The sequence below is a fragment of the Mustela nivalis genome (genome assembly GCF_964662115.1).
Source record: "Mustela nivalis genome assembly, chromosome: 10".
Lineage (NCBI taxonomy): Eukaryota > Metazoa > Chordata > Mammalia > Carnivora > Mustelidae > Mustela > Mustela nivalis.
The window spans coordinates 38,768,492-38,794,662 of NC_139029.1; positions in this window are offsets into that span (position 1 = coordinate 38,768,492).

A 26,171-nucleotide genomic window follows, 5' to 3' on the forward strand; every position below is an offset into this window, starting at 1 on the left:
GATGCTGTTTAGTCTCCATGTATTTGGATTCTTTCCAAACTTCCTTTTGTGGTTGAGTTCTAGCTTTAGAGCATTGTGGTCTGAAAATATGCAGGGAATGATCCCAATCTTTTGATACCGGTTGAGTCCTGTTTTAGGACCGAGGATGTGATCTATTCTGGAGAATGTTCCATGTGCACTAGAGAAGAATGTGTATTCTCTTGCTTTGGGATGAAATGTTCTGAATATATCTGTGATGTCCATCTGGTCCAGTGTGTTGTTTAAGGCCTTTATTTCCTTGCTGATCTTTTGCTTGGATGATCTGTCCATTTCAGTGAGGGGAGTGTTAAAGTCCCCTACTATTACTGCATTATTGTTTATGTGTTTCTTTGATTTTGTTATTAATTGGTTTATATAGTTGGCTGCTCCCACGTTGGGGGCATAGATATTTAAAATTGTTAGAGCTTCTTGATGGACAGACCCTTTGAGTATGATATAGTGTCCTTCCTCATCTCTTATTATAGTCTTTGGCTTAAAATCTAATTGATCTGATATAAGGATTGCCACTCCTGCTTTCTTCTGATGTCCATTAGCATGGTAAATTCTTTTCCACCCCCTCACTTTAAATCTGGAGGTGTCTTCGGGCTTAAAATGAGTTCCTTGGAGGCAACATATAGATGGGGTTTGTTTTTTTATCCATTCTGATACCCTGTGTCTTTTGACAGGGGCATTTAGCCCATTAACATTCAGGGTAACTATTGAGAGATATGAATTTAGTGCCATTGTATTGCCTGTAAGGTGACTGTTACTGTATGTGGTCTCTGTTCCTTTCTGATCTACCACTTGTAGGCTCTCTCTTTGCTTAGAGGACCCCTTTCAATATTTCCTGTAGAGCTGGTTTGGTGTTTGCAAATTCTTTCAGTTTTTGTTTGTCCTGGAAGATTTTAATCTCTCCTTCTATTTTCAATGATAGCCTAGCTGGATATAATATTCTTGGCTGCATGTTTTTCTCATTTAGTGCTCTGAAAATATCATGCCAGCTCTTTCTGGCCTGCCAGGTCTCTGTGGATAAGTCAGCTGCCAATCTAATATTTTTACCATTGTATGTTACAGGTTTCTTTTCCCGGGCTGCTTTCAGGATTTTTCCGTTTGTCACTGAGACTTGTGAATTTTACTATTAGGTGACGGGGTGTCGGCCTATTCTTATTGATTTTGAGGGGCGTTCTCTGAACCTCCTGAATTTTGATGCTCATTCCCTTTGCCATTTTGGGGAAATTCTTCCCAATAATTCTCTCCAGTATACCTTCTGCTCCCCTCTCTCTTTCTTCTTCTTCTGGAATTCCAATTATTCTAATGTTGTTTCGTCTTATGGTGTCACTTATCTCTCGAATTCTCCCCTCGTGGCCCAGTAGCTGTTTGTCCCTCTTTTGCTCAACTTCTTTATTCTCTGTCATTTGGTCTTCTATATCACTAATTCTTCTTTTTTTTTTTTTAGGATTTTATTTATTTATTTGACAGAGAGAGATCACAAGTAGATGGAGAGGCAGGCAGAGAGAGAGAGGAGGAAGCAGGCTCCCTGCTGAGCAGAGAGCCCGATGCGGGACTCGATCCCAGGACCCCGAGATCATGACCTGAGCCGAAGGCAGCGGCTTAACCCACTGAGCCACCCAGGCGCCCCTATCACTAATTCTTTCTTCTGCCTCATTTATCCTAGCAGTGAGAGCCTCCATTTTTGATTTCACCTCATTAATAGCTTTTTGATTTCAACTTGGTTAGATTGTAGTTCTTTTATTTCTCCAGAAAGGGCTTTTATATCTCTCGAGCGGGTTTCTCTACTATCTTCCATGCCTTTTTCGAACCTGGCTAGAACCTTGAGAATTGTCATTCTGAACTCTAGATCTGACATATTACCAATGTCTGTATTGATTAGGTCCCTAGCCTTCAGTACTGCCTCTTGTTCTTTTTTGTGTGTTGAATTTTTCCGTCTTGTCATTTTGTCCAGATAAGAGTATATGAAGGAGCAAGTAAAATACTAAAAGGGTGGCAACAACCCCAGGAAAATCTGCTTTAACCAAATTAGAAGAGATCCCAAATCGTGAGGGGGGAGAAAGGGGATAAAAAGAGGTTCAAAAAGGAAGAAAGAAAAAAAAAAAAGAAAAGAAAAGAATTAAAAAAAGAAAACAAATAAAAATATAAAAAAGAAAATATATATATATTGGATAAACTAGTTAAAAAACGTTAAAAGAAAAAGGTAAAAGTTATAAAAAAATTTATGAGAAGGCGAGAAGAAAAAACAAAAAATGAAAAAGAAAAAAATTAAATTAACTGCAAGACTTAAAAAAATCACAGGGAAAAAGCCATGAGTTCCATGCTTTGCTTTCTCCTCTGGAATTCTGCTGCTCTCCTTGGTATTGAAACCGCACTCCTTGGTAGGTGAACTTGGTCTGGGCTGGATTTCTTGTTGATCTTCTGGGGGAGGGGCCTGTTGTAGTGATTCTCAAGTGTCTTTGCCCCAGGCCGAATTGCACCGCCCTTAGCAGGGGCCGGGTGAGTAATCCGTGGGTTTGCTTTTAGGAGCTTTTGTTCCCTGAGCGCTTTCCGTAGAGTTCCGGAGGACGGGAATACTAATGGCGGCCTTCTGGTCTCCGGCCCGGAGGAGCCGAGAGCCCAGGGCCCCACTCCTCAGTGCGCCCCCAGAGAACAGCGCCCAGTTACTCCCGTCTGCCTGACCTCCAGCCGCGCTCCGAGCTCACCGAGCCTGCGACCGGTTCAAGGTAACACCGAGCTGTGAGCTTACTGTCGGCTCTGTCTCTGTAGCCGGTTTTCCCATTCCAATACCCGCAAGCTCTGCGACACTCAGACACCCCCGATCCTTCAGTGACCCTGTGGGACCTGAGGCCATGCTGACCCCGCGTGGGCTTTGCCCCGGTTTAGCCTCTGGAGTGATGTCCCTCAGCGGAACAGACTTTTAAAAGTCCTGATTTTGTGCTTCGTTGCTCCGCCGCTTGCCGGGAGTCGGCCCCTACCTTCAGGTCTATCTTCCCGTCGCTTTGGATTCACTTCTCCGCCGGTCCTACCTTTCAGAAAGTGGTTGTTTTTCTGTTTCCAGAATTGCTGTTCTTCTTCTCTTCGATCTGCCAATGGATTTTCCGGTGTTTGCAATCTTTAGATAAGCTATCTAGCTGATCTCCTGCCAGCTGAAGTAGTCTCAGCCTGCTACTTCTCCGCCATCTTGACTCCTCCGGGGATGTGATATGGATTATTTGTTCTTTGGATGTTGAGTTTGTAAAGTACTTTATAGATTTTGGATACTAGCCCTTTATCTGTTATGTAATGTGCATATATCTCCTCCCATTCTGTCAGTTGTCTTTTGGTTTTGTTGACTATTTCCTTTGCTGTGCAAAAGGTTTTGATCTTGATGAAGTCCCAATAGTTCATTTTTGCCCTTGCTTCTCTTGCCTTTGGTGATGTTTCTAGGAAGAAGTTGCTGTGGCTGAGGTCAAAGAGGTTGCTTCCTGTGTTCTCCTCAAGGATTTTGATGGATTCCTTTTTCACATTGAAGTCCTTCATCCATTTTGAGTCTATTTTTGTGTGTGATGTAAGGAAATGGTCCAGTTTCATTTTTCTGCATGTGGCTGTCCAATATTCCAACACCATTTGCTGAAGAGACTGTACTTTTACCATTAGACATTCTTTCCTTTTTTGTCAAAGATTAGTTGATCATAGAGTTGAGAGTCTATTTCTGGGCTCTCTATTCTGTTCCGTTGTTTTTGTGTCTGTTTTTGTGCCAGTACCATACTATCTTGATGATGGCAGCTTTGTAATAGAGCTTAAAGTCTGGGATTGTGATGCTACCAACTTTAGCTTTCTTTTTCAACATTCCTCTGGTTATTCTAAGACTTTTCTGGTTCCAGATAAATTTTAGGATTATTTGTTCCATTTCTTTGGGGGGGGGAGGATGTTTTACTGATAGGGATTGTACTAAATGTGTAGATTTCTTTAGGTAGCATAGACATTTTCACAATATTTGTTCTTCCAATCCTTGAGCATGGAACGTTTTTCCATTTTTTCTTTTTGTGTCTTCCTCAATCTCTTTCATGAGTACTTTATAGTTTTCTGAGTACAGATTCTTTGCCTCTTTGGTTAGGTTTATTCCTAGGTATCTTATAGATTTGGGTGCACTTGTAAATGGGATTGACTCCCTAATTTCTCTTCCTTCTGTCTTGCTGTTGATGTATAGAAATGCAACTGATTTCTGTGCTTGGATTTTATATCCTGACACTTTGCTGAATTCCTGTATGAGTTCTAGCAGATTTGGAGTGGAGTCTTTTGGGTTTTCCACATAAAAATTCATATCATCTGCAAAGAGTGAGAGTTTGACTTCTTCTTTGCTGATTTAGATGCCTTAATTTCTTTTTGTTGTCTGATTGCTGATGCTAAGACTTCTAGTAGTATGTTAAATAGCAGTGGTGATAATGGACATTCCTGCTGTGTTCTTGACCTTAGTGCAAAAGCTGTCAGTTATTCTGTTTGAGTATGATATTCATGGTGGGTTTTTCATAGATGGTTTTGATGATATTGAGGTATGTACCCTCTATCCCTAAGCTTTGAAGAGTTTTGTTCAGGAAAGGATGCTGTACTTTGTCAAATGCTTTTTCAGCAGCTATTGAGAGTAACATATGGTTCTTGTTCTTTCTTTTATTAATGTATTGTATCACATTGATTGATTTGCAGATATTGAAACAACTTTGCGGGGGCACCTGGGTGGCTCAGTGGGCTAAACCTCTGCCTTCGGCTCAGGTCATGATCTCAGGGTTCTGGGATCGAGTCCCACATTGGACTCTCCACTCAGCGGGGAGCCTGCTTCCTCCTCTTTCTCTGCCTACCTCTTTGCCTACTTATGATTTCTCTCTGTGTGCATCAAATAAATAAAAATCTTTTTTAAAAAAATGAAACAACCTCACAGCCCTGGAATAAATCCCAATTGGTCATGGTGAATAATTCTTTTAATGTACTGTTGGATCCTATTGGCTAGTATTTTGGTGAGAATTTTCACATTGGTGTTCATCAAGGATATTGGTCTGTAATTCTCTTTTTTGATGGAGTCTTTGTCTGGTTTTGGGATCAAGATAATGCTGGACTCATAAAATGAGTTTTGAAGTTTTCCTTCCATTTCTATTTTTTTGAACAGTTTCAGGAGAATAGGAATTAATTCTTCTTTAAATGTTTGGTAGAATTCCCCTAGTGTTGGGCTCCCCGCCGAGGGGAGGAGGCGCCCGGGCCAGCCGGAGGCCTCTCCTTGGGGCTGAGCGGGATGGTGAGTGTCGTTAACCCGGAACGTTCCCACAGAAGACACTGGGCTCGGGGGATCTGTCGAAGCAGGATCTCACTTTATTGTGCGGGGGCACACCTTATATAGAGCAGCAGAAGGAAAGTGAGGACAGAGGGGGAAGAGCCAATAAGATTATGCCAAGTAGCAGTTGCTGAGTAAGGCGTATCGGGCGAGAGGAGGAAGTGCCATAGGTTTCAGGAACCGAAACTGTGAAATTGGCGCCTTGTTGGCCGGAAGAGACGGCAAGCCGGCGCCATCTTTATTCTGGGCCGCTCCCTGTGGAGTCACCTCTAGTTATGTGCCTTACACCCTAGGAAGCCGTCTGGACCTGGACTCTTGTTTGTTGGGAGTTTTTTGATGACTCCTTCAATCTCCTTACTGGTTATGGGTCTGGTCTTTTCAGGTTTTCTATTTCTTCCTGGTTCAGTTGTGGTAGTTTATATATCTCTAAGAATTCACCCATTTCTTCCAGATTGTCAAATTTGCTTGCATATAGTTGTTCATAATATGTCTTATAATTGTTCATATTTCTTTGGTGTTGGTTGAGATCTCTCCTCTTTCATTCATGATTTTTAAAATTTAGGTCCCTTTTCTTTTCTTTGTGATAAGTCTGGCCAAGGGTTTATCAATCTTATTAATTCTTTCAAAGAACCAGCTCCTAGTTTCATTGATTTGTTCTATTGTTTTGTTGGTTTCTATTTCATTGATTTCTGCTCTGATCTTTATTATTTCTCTTCCCCTGCTGGGTTTAGGCTTTCTTTGTTCTTTCTCCAGCTCATTTAGGTGTATGTTAGGTTGTGTATTTGAAACCTTTCTTGTTTCTTGAGAAACGCTTGTATCACTCTATATTTTCCTCTCAGGACTGCCTTTGCTGTGTCCCACAGATTTGGAACAGTTGTGCTTTCATTATCATTTGTTTCCATGAATTTGTTCAATTCTCCTTTAATTTCCTGGTTGACCATTCATTCTTTAGAAAGATGCTCTTTAACCTCCATGTATTTGGGTTCTTTCCAAATTTCCTCTTGTGATTGAGTTCTAATTTCAGAGCATTGTAGTTTGAAAATATGCAGGGAATGATCCCAATCTTTTTATACCCGTTGACCCCTGATTTATGATCTATTCTAGAGAATGTTCCATGTGCACTAGAGAAGAATGTGTATTCTGTTTCTTTGGGATGGAATGTTTTGAATATATCTGTGATGTCCATCTGGTCCAGTGTGTCATTTAAGGCCTTTATTTCCTTGTTGATCTTTTGCTTGGATGATCTGTCCATTTCAGTGAGGGGAGTGTTAAAGTCCCCTATTATTATTGTATTATGGTCAATGTGTTTCTTTGATTTTGTTATTAATTGGTTTATATAATTGGCTGCTCCCATGTTAGGGGCATAGATATTTACAATTGTTAGATCTTCTTGTTGGACAGACCCTAATTTATCTGAATTAAGGATTGCCACCCCAGGTTTCTTTTGATGTTCATTAGAATGGTAAATGGTTTTCCAACCCTCACTTTAAATCTGGAGGTGTCTTTGGGTCTAAAATGAGTTTCTTGTAGACAACATATTGATGGAGTTTGTTTTTTATCCATTCTGATGCTCTGTGTCTTTTGATTGGGGCATTGAGCCCATTTACATTCAGGGTTACTATTGAGAGATATGAATTTAGTGCCATTGTACTGTCTGTAAGGTGACTATTACTGTATATTGTCTCTGTTCCTTTCTGATCTACTACATTTAGGCTCTCTCTTTGCTTAGAGGACCCCTTTCAATATTTCCTATAGAGCTGGTTTGGTGTTTACAAATTCTTTTAGTTTTTGTTTGTCCTGGAAGCTTTTTATCTCTCCTTCTATTTTCAGTGATAGCTTAGCTGTATATAGTATTCTTGGCTGCATGTTTTTCTCATTTAGTGCTCTGAATATATCATGCCAGTTCTTTCTGGCCTGCCAGGTCTCTGTGGATAAGTCTAATGCCAATCTAATATGTTTACCATTGTATACTACAGACTTCTTGTCCTGGGCTGATTTCAGGATTTTCTCTTTGTCACTAAGACTTGTAAATTTTACTATTAGATGATGGGGTGTGGAAATATTCTTATTGACTTTGAGGGGAGTTCTCTGTGCCTCCTTGATTTTGATGCTTGTTCCCATTGCCATATTAGGGAAATTCTCTACAATAATTCTCTCTAATATACCTTCCTTCTTCTTCTGGAATCCCATTTATTCTAATGTTGTTCCGTCTTATGGTATCACTTATCTCTCAAATTCTCCCCTCATGGTCCAGTAGTTGTTTGTCTCTCTTTTGCTCAGCTTCTTTATTCTCTGTCATTTGGTCTTCTATATCACTAATTCTCTCTTCTGCCTCATTTATCCTAGCAGTAAGAGCCTCCATTTTTTACTGCACCTCATTAATAGCTTTTTTGACTTCTGCTTGATTATATTTTAGTTCTTTTATTTCTCCAGAAAGGGCTTTTATTTCTCCAGATAGCATTTCTCTAATATGTTCTATGTCTATTTCCAGCCCATCTAACACCTTGAGAATTGTCATCCTGAACTCTAGATCTTACATATTACCAATGTCCATATTGATTAGGTCCCTAGCCTTCAGTACTGCCTCTTGTTCTTTTTTTTTTTAATGTTATTTATTTATTTGACAGAGAGGAGAGAGAGAGATCACAAGTAGGCAGAGAGGCAGGCAGGGGGCATGGGAGAAGCAGGCTCCCTGCTGAATAGAAAGCCTGATGTGGGGCTCAATCCCAGAACCCCAGGATCATGACTTGAGATGAAGGCAGAGGCTTAACCCACTGAGCCACCCAGGCACCCCATGCCTCTTGTTCTTTTTGTGTGAATACTGAAAGGTTGGCAAAGACCCCAGGAAAATGTGCTTTAAGCAAATCAGAAAAGACCGTATATCATGGGGGGAAGAAAGGGGACAAAAAGAAGTTAAAAAAATTTTTTTAAAAGAAAAAAAATATATATATATATATTTCAGACTGGTGAATAGAACAGAGTCACCCACCCACTGGGAGTATTTTGGTCTCTTAGAAGAAACTCCCTCCCCAAATTTTAAAGAATGAAACACACACACACACACACACACAAAGTAAGGGTAAACATGATGAAGGGATGGAATATGAATATAAAGATGAAAATTTTCTTTAAATATTTCTAAAAAAAGAAGTTGATGAGATACGTTGGTTGGGAGAATAAAGAAAAAAAAAGTGGAGAGTATTTGCTCAGGCTGGAGACTAAAACAAAGCCATGTGCTGGATTTAGGATATATTTTGATCTATTAGAAGAAGTTGTATCCCAAACTTTTTTAGAAGAAAAAACCCTATGTGTATACAGAAAATAAAGTTAGATACAATGAAGGATAAAATAATACTATAATAATGAAGGTTCAAAACTATTTTTTTAATGAAAGGTATTGTTAAGATAAACTAGTTAAAAATGTTTTAAAAAAAGAAAGAGTAAAAGTTAAAAAAATTTTAGCATAAGAAAAAAATAAAATTAAAAAGATTAATTAACTTTGCAAGACTAAAGAATCATGGGGAGAAAGCCATGAATTCCATGTTTTGTTTTCTCCTCCTCTGGAATTCCACTGTTCTCCTTAGTAAGTGAACTTGGGCTTGGCTGGATTTCTTGCTGATCTTCTGGGGGAGGGGCCTGTTGTAGTGATTCTCAAGTATCTTTGGCCAAGACAGAAATGCACTACACTTACCCATGCTGGGCTAAGTAATTCGCTCGGGTTCACTTTTGGGAACTTCTGTTCCCTGAATGTTTTCCATAGAGTTCTTTAGGATGGGAATGAAAATGGCAGCCTCCCAATCTGCAGCCCGGAGGAGCCAAGAGCTTGGGGCCCCACTTCTCAGTGCACCCTTGGAGAAAAGTGCTCAATCACTCCCATCTCCCTGGCCTCTGGCTGTGCTCTGAGCTCACCCAGCCTGTGACCTCGTGTCTCTGTCTCTGACACACAGCCCTGCTTGGAATCTCCAAAGCCAGCAGATCCTTGTGCTCTTCCAGGGGGGTTCTCCTCAGATCTTGTGGGGTCCCTGCTCAAAGAGCAGTGGCCACAGATCACAGTCTAAGGTAACCCCGAGTTGACAGCTCACTCCTTAGTTCTGTCTCTCTAGCCAGCTTCCCTGCTCTAATACCTGCAAGCTCTGTGACACTCAGACACCCTCGATCCTTCAGTGACCCCGTAGGACCTGAGACCATGCTGTTCCCAGGTGGGTTTCACCTTGGCTTAGCTTCTGGAGTGATGTCCCTCAGTGGAGCAGACTTAAAAGTTCTGATTTTGTGCTCCATTGTTCCATCACTTGCCGGAAGCTGGCCCCTCACACCACAGTCTATCTTCCCATCACTTTTTCACTTTTCCACAGGTGCTACATTTCAGAAAGTGGTGGATTTACTGTTTCTGGAATTGCTGCTCTTCTTCTCTTTGATCTCCTGCTACCTGATGTCATCTCAGTCTGCTGCTTCTCTACCATCTTTTGAGTCCTACTCCCATAATAACCTTTTAGCCTGAACTTTTTTGATACACATACCTGTGTTTTTCTTTTGCTTTTCTATTATTTTATTTTATTATTATTTTAAATATTCATATAAGGATAACCTTCCAGATAATCCCCTTTCCCTAATGAATGCTACCCCTGTATGAAAACCAGTTTTAACCCCCCTTTATCTCAGGAAAGTTGAGTCCTTTAACAAAGATATCAAGATACACCCAGGAAGAATCAAAATAACCTTCCCCTCCCACACTGACCATATTTTTTTTCTGTCAGTGTTTCTGTGTATTTCTTGTTGTTCTGATAGTATATAAATCTTATACTTGGGGTTCATTTTGGCTGGGTTCTTTTTTTAAAAATTTATTTATTTTTCTTGTCACTTACTTTTGTTGGTCTTTTTGTTTGTCTGTTTTTGTTTGTATACTTTATAAATCTTACCTTTGGGGTCCATTCAGGCTAGAACTTCTCTTTTATTTTTTCTTCTTTCTTTTTTTTCCTGTCCCTCTCTCTTTTTCCTTTCACTTTCTTTTTGGTGGGGACTCTCAATTGCTCAGAAGCATTCCAGAGTGCACCTTGCCTGCACCACGGTTGATGCATTCAGCTACACATTGGTTCAGCAATCTCTCACCAAAATGACGAGGAGGAGGAATGCCAAACAGAGGAAAAATTCAGAGTGGTCCCTCTCCATCAGAGCTATTGGATATGGACATAAACAGTATATTGGAAAAGGAATTCAGACTAACAATTATCCAGGCAATAGCTAGGTTGGAGAAAGCCTTTGATGACAAAATGGAATTGATGAGGGCAGAAGTGAAATCCATGAGGGATGATGTTAACAATACTCTCAATGAGTTTTAATCTAATCTAAATTCTCTAAAAGCTAGGGTAACTTCGGCAGAATATAGAATTAGTGATCTGGAGGACAAACTGATAGAGAAAAAGGATCAGGAGGAATCCTGGAACAAACAGCTTAGAAGCCATGAAAACAGAATTAGGGAAATAAATGATGCCATGAAATGTTCCAACAACGGAATTAGTGGATTCCCTGAGGGGCAGGAGAAAGAAAGAAGATTAGATGATATAGTTGAATAAATTATCCATGAAAATTTTCCCAATCTGGTGAATGGAATCATCTTCATGTACTAGAGGCAGAAAGGTCTCCCCCCAAGATCATAGAATCTAGAAAGACCTCAAAACACCTGATTGTGAAAATGGTGAATCACAATTTTAGACAGGAGCTTTTGAAAGAAGCTAGGGGGAAGAGATTCTTTATGTACAGAGGAAAGCCTATCAGAATAACATCAGACCTGTCCACAGGAACCTGGAAAGCCAATAATGGTTGGCAAGATGTATTTAGGGCATTAAGAACATGCAGCCAAGAATACTTTATCTGGCAAGGCTGACATTCAAAATGGATAGAGAGATAAAGACCTTCCAAGACCAGCAAGGTTTAAAAGAGTATGTGACCACCAAGCCAGCACTGCAAGAAATATTAAGGGGGGGAGGGTTCTACAAAAGAGGAAAAAACCCAAGAATATCATTGAACAGAAATATATGGAGACAATCTATAGAAACAAAGACTTCACAGGTAGCACGATGACATCGATAAAAACTTATCTCTCAATAATCACTCTCAATGTGAATGGCCTAAATATACCCATAAAATGGCACAGGGTTGCAGATTGGATAAAATGACAGGGCCCATCCATATGTTGTCTACAAGAGACCCATTTTGAAACTAAGGATACATCCAGACTGAAAGTGAAGGGATGGAGAAGCATCTTTCATGCCAGTGGGCCTCAAAGTAGGCTGGGGTAGTGATTCTCATATCATATAAATTAGATTTTAAACTAAAGACTGTAGTCAGAGATACAAAAAGATACTACATAATTCTTAAAGGGACCATCCACCAAGAAGATCTAACAATTATAAATATTTATGCCCCCAGTATGGGAGCAGCCAATTAAATAAGAAAACTGTTAATCAACATAAAGAGTCTTATTGATATGAATACATTAATAGTAGGTGATCTTAACACACCACTATCAGTAATAGACAGATCATCCAAGCAGAAAATCAAAGAAGCAAGAGCACTGAATGACACATTGGGTCAGATGGACCTCATAGATATATACAGAACATTCCACCCTAAAACAACAGAATACTCATTCTTCTAAAGTGCACATGGAACCTTCTTCAGAATGGACCACATACTGGGTCACAAATCAGGGCTCAACCAATACAAAAAGACTGAGATTATTCCCTGGATATTCTCAGATCATAGTGCTTTGAAACTGGAGCACAACCAAAAGGAAAAGTTTGGAAGGAATTCAAACAACTGGAAGCTAAAAGACCACCTTGCCTAAGAATGCTTGGATCAACCAGGAAGTCAAAGAGGAACGTAAACAATTCATGGAAACCAGCGAGAATGAAGACACTTCAGTCCAAAACCTATGGGATACAGCAAAGGCAGTCCTAAGGGGGAAATACATAGCCATCCAAGCCTCCCTCAAAAAAATTGAAAAATCCAGAATACACTAGCTGTCTCTACACCTTAAAGAACTGGAGAATCAACAAAAAATTAAGCCAAATCCATACACAAGAAGGGAAATGATCAAGATTAGAGCAGAGATCAATGAGATAGAAACTAGAGATACAGTAGAATGCATCAATGAAACTAGAAGCTGGTTTTTTGAAAGAATCAATAAGATTGATAAACCATTGGCCAAACTAATCTGAAAGAAAAGAGAGAAGGCCTAAATTAATAAAATGATGAATGAAAGGAAAGAGATCACAACTAACACCAAGGAAATAGAAACAATCATCAGAATTATTATCAACAGTTATATGCCAATAAGTTAAGCAACCTAGATGAAATGGATGCATTCCTGGAAAACTATAAAGTTCCCAAATTGAACCAGGAAGAAATTGACAACCTGAATAGACTGATACTAGTAATGAGATTGAAGCAGTGATCAAAAATCTCCCAAAAAACAAGAGCTTAGGACCTGATGGTTTCCCTGGGGAATTCTACCAACCTTACAAAGAAGAAATAATACCTCTTATCCTGAAGCTATTTCAATAAAATTGAAGCAGAATGAAAACTTCCAGACTCCTTTTATGAAGCCAGCATTACCCTGATCCCCAAACCAAGGACAGACCCCACCAAAAAGGAGAATTTCAGACCAATATTCCTGATGAATATGGATGCTAAGATTCTCATCAAGATCCTAGCTAATAGGATCCAACAGCACATTAAAAAGATTATCCACCATGACCAGGTGGGATTCATCCCTGGGTTGCAAGGATGGTTCAGCATTTGCAAATCAATGTGATCAATCAATGTGATAGAACAAACCAATAAGAGAAGAGAGAAGAACCACATGGTCCTCTCAATTGATGCAGAAAAAACATTTGACAAAATCCACATCTGTTCCTGATTAAAGATGCTTCAAAGTATATGGATAGAGGGAACATTCCTCAACTTCATAAAATCTATCTATGAGAAACCCACAGCAAATATTATTGTCAATGGGAAAAAGCTGACAGCCTTCCCTTTGAGATCAGAAACCTGACAAGGATGCCCACTCTCACCAATTTTGTTCAACATAGTATTAGAAGTCCTAGAAACAGCAATCAGAAAACAACAACAACAAAAATAATAAAAGGTATTCAAATTGTTAATGAAGAAGTCAAACTCTCTCTTCACAGATGACGTGATACTTTATATGGAAAACCCAAAAGACTCCACCCCCAAACTACTAGAACTCATACAGCAATTCAGTAATGTGGCAGGATACAAAGTCAATGTACAGAAATCAGTTGCTTACTTATACGCTAACAATGAAAATACAGAAAGGGAAATTAGAGAATTGATTCCATTTACTATAGCACCAAGAACCATAAGATACCTGGAAATAAACCTAACCAAAGAGGTAAAGGATCTGTACTCAAGGAACTACAGAACACTCATGAAAGAAATTGAAGAAGACACAAAAAGATGGAAGACCATTTCATGCTAATGGGTCAGAAAAATAAACATTGTTAAAATGTCTATACTGCCTGGAGCAATCTATACTTTCAATGCCATTCCAATCAAAATTCCACCAGCATTTTTCAAAGAGCTGGAGCAAACAATCCTAACATTTGTATGGAATCAGAAGAGACCCTTAATTGTTGAGGAAATGTTGAAAAAGAAAAACGAAACTGGGGGAATTACGTTGCCTGATTTCAAGCTTTACTACAAAGCTGTTATCAACAAGGCAGCATGGTACGACATAAAAATAGACACATTGACCAGTGGAACAGAGTAGAGGGCCCAGATATGGCCCTTCAACTCTATGGTCCAATAATCTTTGACAAAGCAGGACAAAATATGCAATGGAAAAAAGACAGCCTCTTTAATAAATGGTGCTGGGAAAATTGGACAGCTATATATAGAAGAATGAAACTAACCATTCTCTTACGTCATACACAAATATAAACTCGAAATGGATAAAAGACCTCAACATGAGGCAGGAATCCATCAGAATCCTAGAGGAGAATGTAGGCAGTAACCTCTTTGACATCGGCCACAGCAACTTCTTTCAAGATGTGTCTCCAAAGGCAAAGAAAACAAAAAGCTAACATAAATTTTTGGGACTTCATCAAGATCAAAAGCTTCTTAACAGAAAAAGAAACAGTTAGCAAAACAAAGAGGCAACTCACAGAATGGGAGAAGATATTCCCAAATGACAGTACAGGCAAAGGCTGATATCCAGGATCTATAAAGAATTCCTCAAACGCAACACACACAAAACAGATAATCATGTCAAAAAATGGGCAGAAGACATGAACAGACACTTCTCCAATGAAAACATACAAATGGCTAACAGACACATGAAAAAATGTTTATCATCTCTAGCCATCAGGGAGATTCAAATCAAAACCACATTGAGATACCACCTTACACCAGCTAGAATGGCCAAAATTAATAAGACAGTAAATAACGTATGTTAGAGAAGATGTGGAGAAAGGGGAACCCTCTTACACTGTTGGTGGGAATGCAAGTTGGTGCAGCCACTTTGGAAAACAGTGTGGAGATTCCTTAAGAAATTAAAAATAGAGCTTCCCTATGACCCTACAACTGCAGTACTGGGTATTTACCTCAAAGACACAGATGTAGTGAAAAGGAGGGCCATCCATACCCTGTGTTTATTGCAGCAATGGCCACAGTCGCCAAACTGTGGAAAGAACCCAGATGCCCTTTGACAGATGAATGGATAAGGAAGATGGGGTCCATATACACTATGGAGTATTATGCCTCCATCAGAAAGGATGAATACCCAGCTTTTGTATCAATGTTGACAGGACTGGAAGAGATTATGCTGAGTGAAATAAGTCAAGCAGAGAGAGTCAATTATCAAATGGTTTCACTTATTTGTGGAGTATAAGAAATAACAGGGAGGCTATGGGGAGATGGAGAGGAAAAGGGAGTTGGGGGAAATTGGAGGGGAAGATGAACCATGAAAGACTATGGACTCTGAAAAACAATCTGAGGGTTTTGGAGAGGCAGGGAGGAAGGTTGGGTGAGCCTGGTAGTGGGTATTATGGACAGCACATATTGCATGGAACACTGGGTATGGTGCATAAACAATGAATTCTGGTACACTGAAAAGAAATTTTTAAAAAACCACAAAATTAATCCAAGTTAAAAAAAAAGAAAGAGAAAAAAGAAACAGTGAATATATATAAATGTGTAGAGAAATCTAAACAAAAATTCCCTATTAGCAACAACAAAAATCATACTTAATGTTGTTAAAAATACAGAATTAAAAAGAAAGGACTTCTCGCTGAGGCAGAATGAAAATTTTGACAAATTCTTTCACTTTAAAACAACTATAAAATTGGACAAAAGTGTTAAAAAATACAATTTTCACAGTTCTAGAAATAGAGCAGTGGGAAGCAACAAATTTAAGTGTTTGTGAAGAAACACTGAACAGTAGCAGAATGTGGAGTTCTTGTCTGGGGCTGCTTGCGTCTACATACAAACAGGAAAATATGATCCATACTCAGGAAAAGTGCAATCAACAGAAACTGAATCTAGGTGGGTCATGATGTTGGATTTAGCATCAAATGACTTCAAAACAGTTATTATAAATAAGTTCAAAGAATTAAAGGAAACCGTGTTTAAAGGTTAAAGAAAAATATGTTAATAATAAATGAACAAATATGGTGATCAATATAAATAAAAATTATTAAAAAGAAGCAAATCTTTAGAGTTTGTAGATTTTATTTTAGAAATGTAAAATAATTAGAATGAAAAATTTACCCTAACCCTAACCCTAAACCTAACCACTCAACTGCAATTTAAGTGTCAAAAATTAAAAAAAAAAAAAAAAGAATCAGTGAACTTGAATCTAGATCAATAGAAATAAAAACAAATTTAAAAGCCCAGAGTAAAATTACTAAATAAAGATTAATAGAATCTCAGAAACTTGTGGAACAACATGGAGTTTGCCAGCATACACGTAGTGGAAGGCTCAGAACAAGAGAAAAGGGAAGAGGAGGTAGAAAAGTAATTTGAAAAATAATGGCATAATTTCTTCCAGTCCCGTCCATGTTGCTACAAAAGTTGGGTATTCATCCTTTCTAATGGAGGCATAATTCTCCATAGTGTATATGGACCACATCTTCCTTATCCATTCATCCGTTGAAGGGCATCTTGGTTCTTTCCATAGTTTGGCGACCATGGCCATTGCTGCTATAAACATTGGGGTACAGATGACCCTTGTTTTCACGATATCTGTATCTTTGGGTTAAATACCCAGTAGTGCAATTGCAGGGTCATAGGGAAGTCAAGCAGAAAGAGTCAATTATCCTATGGGTTCACTTATTTGTGGAGCATAACAAATATCATGGAGGACAAGGGGTGTTAGAGAGGAGAAGGGAGTTGGGGTAAAGTGGAAGGGGAGGTGGGAGTAAATTGGAAGGGAGTTGGGGTAAATTGGAAGGGGAGTCCATGAGAGACTATGGACTCTGAAAAACAATCTGAGGGGTTTGAAGTGGCGGGGGGGTGGGAAGTTGGGGTACCAGGTGATGGGTATTATAGAGGGCATGGATTGCATGGAGCACTCGGTGTGGTGAAAAAATAATGAATACTGTTTTTGTGAAAATAAATTAATTAATAAAAAATGAGGGGGGTGACAAGGTTATTAAAAAATAATGGCTAAAACCTTTGTAAATATGATTAAATAAACAAAACATTAACTTAGATATTCAAGGAGCTCAAAAAACTATGGGTACTAAGAGAAATCTTGAAAGCAGCAAGAGAAAAAATTTTCATCAAGTATAGAGAAACAACAATATGATTAACATTGACTTCTCATCAACAGTGATGGAGGAAAAAGGGCAGTGGAATGACATATTCAAAGTGTGGGAGGAAAAAAATGTTATCACGAAATAATTATATAGTAAAATTTCAGGAAAAATACAGATTTCCCAGATTAAACAATACTAAAAGAATTTACACCTAATAGACATTCCCTATAACAAATACTAAAGAAGTATTGAAGGAAATGATATGGAACATTAACTTAAATCTACAGGAAGAAATAAAGGATGCTAGAACTGGTAAATATTATGGGTAAATATAAAAATCTGTATAAATATCTATAGTTCTTTTTTCATTTCTTAATTTCTTTAAGAGACAATATTATATGAAACAATAATCATAACATTATATTGTTGAATTTATAACATATATAGATATGTGTGACAATAGTAGCACCAAAAATGTAGATATAATACTTTACTGGAATTGAATCAGTATTAACCTTAGGCATATAGTCATGAATTAAGATGCATATTGTAATCCCTAGAACAAATATTATTAAAATAAGTACAAAATATTCAGTTAAAAATATAACCAGAGGAATTGCAATGGTACACTAAAATGTATTTGTTTGAAACAAGAATGCAGTAAAGAAAAAATATACATTAGACATTTGGAAAACACATAGCAAAATAATGGATGGAAATCTAACCATATCATAATTAGTTAAATGTGAGTGGGCTAAACACCACTGTTAAAAGACAGAGAATTTAAGGCAGTATAAAAGGCAAGATTTAACTATATGTCATACACAAGAGATACAGTTCAGATTTAAAGACAAATAGACTTAAAGTAAAATGATGGGAAAAGATGTATCATTCAAAGAGTAACCATAAGAGAGTAAAATGAATATGTTAATATCAGATAAAATATATCTATATATTTTAAAGAATTTATTTATTTGACAGAGACAGTACAAGCCAGGGGGAGCAGCAGACAGAGGAAGAGGGAGAATCAGGCCCCCTGAGGAGCAGGGAACCCTATGTGAGGCTCAATCCCTGGATCTGGGAATCATGACCTGAGCCAAAGGGAGATGTTTATCAACTGAGCCACCCAGGCTCTCCTTTCCCATTATTTGTAATAACAGAATACAGAAGGAAAAAAAAAAAAAGAATTGCTCATACATAGGAAATTAGATGAATAAATAATAGCACATCTGCACAATAGAGCATGTGGTTGTAAAAGATAATGAGGAAGATCTGAATAAACTGAAATGAAGAGATTTCTAGGATATAATGTGAAGTGAATAAGGCAAGCTATAAAAATAAATGTGATATGCTATCTTTTATGTAAGAAGTAAAGGGAAATAAGAGAATATACATATATCTGCTGATTTTTTTTAAGTACAATAGGAAAAACAAACCATTAACTAATGGAATTTTCAGTGTAGCAAATGTTGTTAGACAAACTGACATAATCATTATGATTTGGCCAAAATACATAACCTGAATTTAACCCTGAAAAAACTTCAGACAAACAGAAATCAGAGGATATTGTGCAAAACAACTGTCCTCTACTCCTCAAAGCATCAGTATCATAAAAGACCCCCCGCCCAAAAAAAAAGTCCATTCCATGGGCACCTGGGTGGCTCAGTTGGTTAACCATCTGAATTTTTTTTTTTAAAACATATAATGTATGATTTGCTTCCGGGGTACAGGTCTGTGAATCATCAGTTTTACACAATTCACAACACTCACCATAACACTTACCCTCCCCAATGTCCATAACCCAGCCACCCTATCCCTCCCCTCCCATCCCCCAGCAATTCTCAGTTTGTTTCCTGGGATTAAGAGTCTCTTATGGTTTGTTTCCCTCCCCATTCCCATCCTGTTTCATTTTTTTCCCCTCCCTACACCTCATGACCGTCCCCTTCTCCCCCTCCCAGCCTCTCAAATTCGTTGTAACAGGGAGATCATATAATAATTCTCTTTCTTTGATTAACTTATTTCACATAGCATAATACCCTCTAGTTCCATCCATGTCATTGCAAATGGCAGGATTCTGTGTTTTTCTTTGATGGCTGCATAGTATTTGTATATATATATGAATATATATATATATATATATATATATATATACATATATGTATATATATATCACATCTTCTTTATCTTTTTTATCTGTTGATGGATATCATCTAGGTACTTTCCATATTTCGGCTACTGCGGACATTGATGCCATAAACATTTGGCTGCACGTGCCCCTTTGGATTACTACATTTGTATCTTTAGGGTAAGTAAATAACAGTCGTGCAATTGCTGGGTCATAGGGTAGCTCTATTTTCAACTTTTTGAGAAACCTCCATACTGTTTTCCAGAGCAGCTGCACCAGCTTGCATTCCCACCAACAGTGTAAAAGGGCTCCCCTTTCTCCACATCTTTGCCAACATGTGTCATTTCCTGACTTGTTAATTTTAGCCATTCTGACTGGTGTGAGGTGGTATCTCACTGTGGTTTGATTTGATCACTGAGGCTGAGTCATGTGGAACACTTTTTCATGTGTCTGGTTGACCATTTGGAAGTCTTCTTTGCAGAATTGTCTATTCATGTCTTCTGCCCAATTCTTGGTGGATTTTTTGTTCTTTGGGTGTTGAGTTTGGTAAGTTCTTTACAGATTTTGGATACTAGCCCTTTATCTGATATGTCATTTGTGAATATCTTCTCCCATTCTGTCAGTTGTCTTTTGGTTTTGTTGACTGTTTCCTTTGCTGTGCAAAAGCTTTTGATTTTGATGAAGTCCCAAGAGTTCATTTTATCCCTTGCATCCCTTGATTTTGGTGATGTTTCTAAGGAAAAGTTGCTGTGGCTGAGGTTGAAGAGGTTGCTGCCTGTGTTCTTCCCAAGGATTTTGAGTCTATTTTCGTGTGTGGTGTAAGAAAATGATCCAGTTTCATTTATCTGTATGTAGCTGCTCAATTTTCCCAACACCATTTGTTGAAGAGACTGTCTTTTTACCATTAGACGTCCTTTCCTGCTTTGTCAAAGATTAGTTGACCATAGGGTTGAGGTTCTATTTCTGGGCTCTCTATTCTGTTCCATTGATCTGTGTGTCTCTTTTTGTGCCACTGCCATACTGTCTTGATGATGACAGCTTTGAAATAGAGCTTGAAGTCTGGGATTGTGATGCCACCAACTTTGACTTTCATTTTCAACATTCCTCTGGCTATTTGAGGTCTTTTCTGGTTCCACATAATTTTTAGGATTATTTGTTCCATTTCTTTGGGGGGAAAAAGGATGTTTTATTGATTGGGATTGCATTAAATGTGTAGATTTCTTTAGGTAGCATAGACATTTTCACAATATTTGTTCTTCCAATCCTTGAGCATGGAACACTTTTCCATTTTGTGTGTGTGTGTGTCTTCCTCAATCTCTTTCATGAGTACTTTATAGTTTTCTGAGTACAGATTCTTTGCCTCTTTGGTTAGGTTTATTCCTAGGTATCTTATAGATTTGGGTGCACTTGTAAATGGGATTGACTCCCTAATTTCTCTTTCTTCTGTCTTGCTGTTGGATTTCTGTGCTTTGGTTTTATATCCTGACACTTTGCTGAATTCCTGTATGAGTTCTAGCAGATTTGGAGTGGGGTCTTTTGGATTTTCCACATAAAGTATCATATCTTCTGCAAAGAGTGAGAATTTGACTTCTTTGCCAATTTGGATGCCTTTTATTTCTTTTGTTGTCTGATTGCTGAGGCTAGGACTTCTAGTACTATATTGAATAGGAGTGGAGCTAGTGGACATCCTTGCTGTGTTCCTGACCTTAGGGGAAAGGCTCTCAGTTTTTCCCATTGAGAATGATATTCATTGTGGGTTTTTCATAGGTGATTTTGATGATGTTGAGGTATGTACCCTCTATCCCTACACCATGAAGATATTTGATCAAGAAAGGATGCTGTACTTTGTCAAATACTTTTTCAGCATCTATTGAGAGTATCATATGGTTCTTGTTCTTTCTTTTATTAATGTATTGTAACACATTGATTGATTTGCAAATGTTGGACCAACCTTGCAGCCCTGGAATAAATCCCAATTGGTCATAGTGAATAATCCTTTTAATGTACTGTTGGATCCTATTGGCTAGTATTTTGGTAAGAATTTTCGCATTGTCATCAAGGATATTGGTCTGTAATTCTCTTTTTTGATGGAGTCTTTTTCTGGTTCTGGGATCAAGGTAATGCTGGACTCATAAAATGAGTTTGGAAGTTTTCCTTCCATTTTTATTTTTTGGAACAGTTTCAGGAGGGTAAGAATTAATTCTTCTTAAATGCTTATTAGAATTCCCCTGAGAAGCTATCTGGCCCGGGACTCTTGTTGTTTGGGAATTTTTTGATGACTGCTTCAATCTCCTTACTGGTTATGGGTCTGTTCAGGTTTTCTATTCCTCTTTGCTAGTTTACGTGTCTCTAGAAATGCATCCATTTCTTCCAGATTGTCAAACTTGCTGGCATATAGTTGCTCATAATATGTTCTTATAATTGTTTGTATTTCTTTGGTGTTGGTTGTGATCTCTCCTCTTTCATTCATGTTTTTATTTATTTGGGTCCTTTCTATTTTCTTTTTGATAAGTCTGGCCAGGGGTTTATTAATCTTATTAATTCTTTCAAAGAACCAGCTCCTACTTTCATTGATTTGTTCTATTGGATTTTGTTTGTTTGTTTGTTTTTGGTTTTGGTTTCTTTTTCATTGATTTCTGCTCTGATCTTTATTATTTCTCTTCTCCTGATGGGTTTAGAATTTCATTGCTATTCTTTCTCCAGCTCTTTTAGGTGTAGCATTAGGTTGTGTATTTGAAACCTTTCTTGTTTCTTGAGAAAGGCTTGTATCACTATATATTTTACTCTCAGGACTGCCTTTGCTGTGCCACAGATTTGAAAAGTTGTTCTTTCATTATCATTTGTTTCCATGAATTTTTTTCAATTCTTCCTTAACTTCCTGGTTGACCCATTCATTCTTTAGTAGACTGCTCTTTAGCCTCCATGTATTTGGGTTCTTTCCAAATTTACTCTTGTGATTGAGTTCTAGCTTCAGAGCATTGTGGTCTGAAAATATGTAGGGGATGACCCTAATGTTATGGTACCAGTAGAGACCTGATTTGTGACCCAGAATGTGATCTATTCTAGAGAATGTTCCATGTGCACTAGAGAAGTATGTGTATTCTGTTTCATTGGGATGGAATGTTCTGAATATATTTGTGATGTCCATCTGATCCAGTGTGTCATTTAAAGCTTTTACTTCCTTGTTGATCTGCTTAGATGATCTGTCCATTTCAATGAGGGGGGGGGTGTCCCCTACTATTATTGTATATTGTCAATGTGTTTCTTTGGTTTTGTTATTAATTGGTTCATATAGTTATCTGCTCCCATGTTAGGAACATAGATATTTAAAATTCTTAAATCTTCTTGTTGGACAGAGCCTTTAAGTATGATATAGTGTGGGGCGCCTGGGTGGCTCAGTGGGTTAAGCCGCTGCCTTCGGCTCAGGTCATGATCTCAGGGTCCTGGGATCGAGCCCCGCATCGGGCTCTCTGCTCAGCAGGGAGCCTGCTTCCTCCTCTCTCTCTCTGCCTACTTGTGATCTCTCTCTGTCAAATAAATAAATAAAATCTTTAAAAAAAAAAAGTATGATATAGTGTCCTTCCCCATCTCTTATTATAATCTTTGCCTTAAAATCTAATTTATCTGATATAAGGATTGCCACCCTGGGCTTCTTTTGATGTTCATTAGCATGGTAAATGAATTTCTTGCAGACAGCATATCAAAGGATCTTTTTTTTTTTTTTTTCTCATCCATTCTGATACCCTGTGTCTTTTGATTGGGGGAATTTAGCCCATTTACATTTAGGGTAACTATTGAGAGATGTGAATTTAGTGATGTTGTATTGCCTGAAAAGTGACTGTTACTGTATATTGTCTCCGTTCCTTTCTGGTTTGTTACTTTTAGGCTCTCTTTTGCTTAGAGGATCTTTTTCAATGTTTCCTGTAGGGCTGGTTTGGTGTTTGCAAATTCTTTTAGTTTCCATTTATCCTGGAAGCTTTTTATTTCTTCTTCTATTTTCAGTGACAGCTTAGCTGGATATAGAATTCTTGGCTACATAGTTTTCTCATTTAGTTCTGAATATATCATGCCAGTCGTTTCTGGCCTGCCAGGCCTCTCTGCATAGGTCTACTGCCAATCTAATATTTTTACCATTGCATGTTAGAGACCTCTTGTCTTGAGCTGCTTTCAGGATTTTCTCTTTGTCACTAAGACTTATAAGTTTTGTTATTAGATGACAAGGTGTGGACCTATTTTTATTGATTTTGAGGGGGATTTTCTGTGTCTCCTGGACTTGGATGCCTGTTTCCTTCCCCAAATAAGGGAAGTTCTCCACTGTTATTAGCTTCAGTATACCTTCTGCCCCTCTCTCTCTTCTTCTGGGATCCCAATTACTCTAATAATTTTTTATCTTATGTTATCATGCATCTCTTGAATTTTCCCCTCATGGTCCAGTGGTTATTTATATATCTCTTTCTTGGTTTCTTTATTCTCCATCATTAGGTCTTTTATATCAGTAATTCTCTCTTCTTTCTCATTTATCCTAGCAGTAAGAGCCTCCACTTTTTTTTTTTTTTTTTACTGTACCTCATTAATAGCTTTCTTAATTTTAACTTGGTTAGATCATAGTTCTTTTATTTCTCCATAAAGGGATTTTATTTCTCCACAATGCAATTCTCTAATATTTTCCATGCTTTTTTTGAGCCCAGCAAGCACCTTGATAATCGTCATTCTGAACTCTAGATCTGATATCTTACCAATGTCCATATTGATTAGGTCCATAGCCTCAGTGCTGCCTCTTGTTCTTTTTCTTTGGTGAGTTTTTCCACTTTGTCATTTTATTCAGGTAAGAAAAGTTGAATGAGAGAACAGAATGCTAAAAGGGTAGCAACAATCCCAGAAAAATATACACTAACCAATCAGAAGAGACCCTAAACCAGGAGACTCAATGAGTGGGGGAAATATATATATATGTATATATATATATACATATATATATGATATTATATATATTATATAATATATGTGTATGTAATATACATATATTAGATGGTGAATAGAACAGAGCAACACACTTGATTTTGGGTGTATTTGGGTCTGTTAGAAGAAATTGCCTCACACAATTTTTAAAAAAGATTAAAATATATATATATTTATATATATATATATATATATACACAAAAATAAGGGTAAACATGATGAAGGGATGGAATATGACTGTAAAGATAAAAATTTTTAAAGATTCTAATAAAGGAATTGATCTGAAGTTGGTTGAAAAAAGAAAAAACAAAAGGAAAGAATATAACTATGCTGTAGACTAGAACAAAGCCTTGTGCTAGATTTAGGGTATATTGTGATCTGTTAAATGAAACTGTATCACAAAATTTTAAAGAAAGAGAAACCTATATGTATACCATAAGTAACACTAAATACAATGAAGGGATAGAATATGACTATAACAATAAAAATTCAAAAAGATTTTTTAAGAGGTAGTGATAAGATAAAATAGTTTAAAAATCATTAATATAAGAAAGTGGAAAAATTTTTTAAATAGAATAAGAAAAAATAAAATTTAAAAAGTTAACTTTGAAAGACTAAAGAATCATTGGGGAAAAAGCCATAAATTCCATATGCTGTATTACTGTATTTCTGAGGTTTTGTCATTCTCATTGATCAGTGAACTTGGTCTTGGCTGGATGTTCTTGTTGATCTTCTGGGGGACGGGACAGTTGCACTGATTCCCAAATGTCTTTGCCCAAGGCAGGATTTCATTGCCCTTGCCATAGGCCAGGCTAAGTAATCTGCTTGGGCTTGCTCTCAGTAGCCTTTGTTCCCTGAATGCTTTCTGTACAGCTTTGGAGGACAGGAATGAAGATGGTGGCCTCCCACTTTCTGGCCCCGTAGGAACTGAGACCTTCAGGCCCTATTCCTCAGTGTGCCCTCAGAGAAAAGCAGTTAATCATTCCTGTCTCCCTTGTCTCCAGCTGCACTCTGAGCTCACCCAGCCTATGACTGAGCATTTCTATCTCTGATGCACAGGCTCATTTGGAGTCTTCAAACCCAGCAGGTTCCTGTAGTGTGCTCCTGTGTCACCCCTCCTGGAGGGGGAAGGAGGGCCCTCCCTAGATCTGCGCTTGTGGGGTCCCTGCTTGAAAAGCAGTAGCCCAAGTGTGCCTTGGATCATGGTTTAAGGTAACCCAGAGCTGAGAGCCCACTCCTCAGCTCTGTGTCTGTAGCCAGCTTCCTCACTCCAATACCTGGGAGCTCTGCCACACTCAGACACCCCTGATCTTTTTGTGACCCTATGGGTCCTGAGACCACACTGTCCCCGTGAGGGCTCCCCACCACCACCACTTAGCCTCTGGAATGATGGCCCTCAGCGGAGAAGACTTCTAAAAGTGCTGATTTTGTACTCCACTGCTCTACCACTTACCAAAAGCCAGACCCTCCCACCTCTGTCTATTTGCCCATATGTCGCCTCGGATTCACTTCTCCACATGTCTTACCTTCCAGAAATGGGTCTTTTCTGTTCCTAGAATTGCTGTTATTCTTCTCTTTGATCTCCTGTTTAGTATAGAGGTGTTCAGAATGATTTAATAAGTATCTAGCTGAACTCCTGGGACACAATGATATTAGGTCTCCTGCTCCTCCACCATCTTGCTCCTCCTCAGCATCTGACTCTTGATCTCAGCTCAGGTGTGAATCTCACTGTTCAAGCCCCATGTTGGGCTCCATGCTGCTTAAGGAGCCTCCTTAAAAGAGAAAAAAAAGTGCATTCCAGATTAAAGGAGACTAAAAAGACATGGCAACAAAATGCAATGTATAAACCTGGATTGGATCTTGGATCCAGGGGAAAATGCCATAAAGACACTACTGCGATAACTGCCAAAAATTGAATTGAATATGTACTGTACATTACATAATACTAACGTGAAAATTTTCTAAATTTGGTAATGAC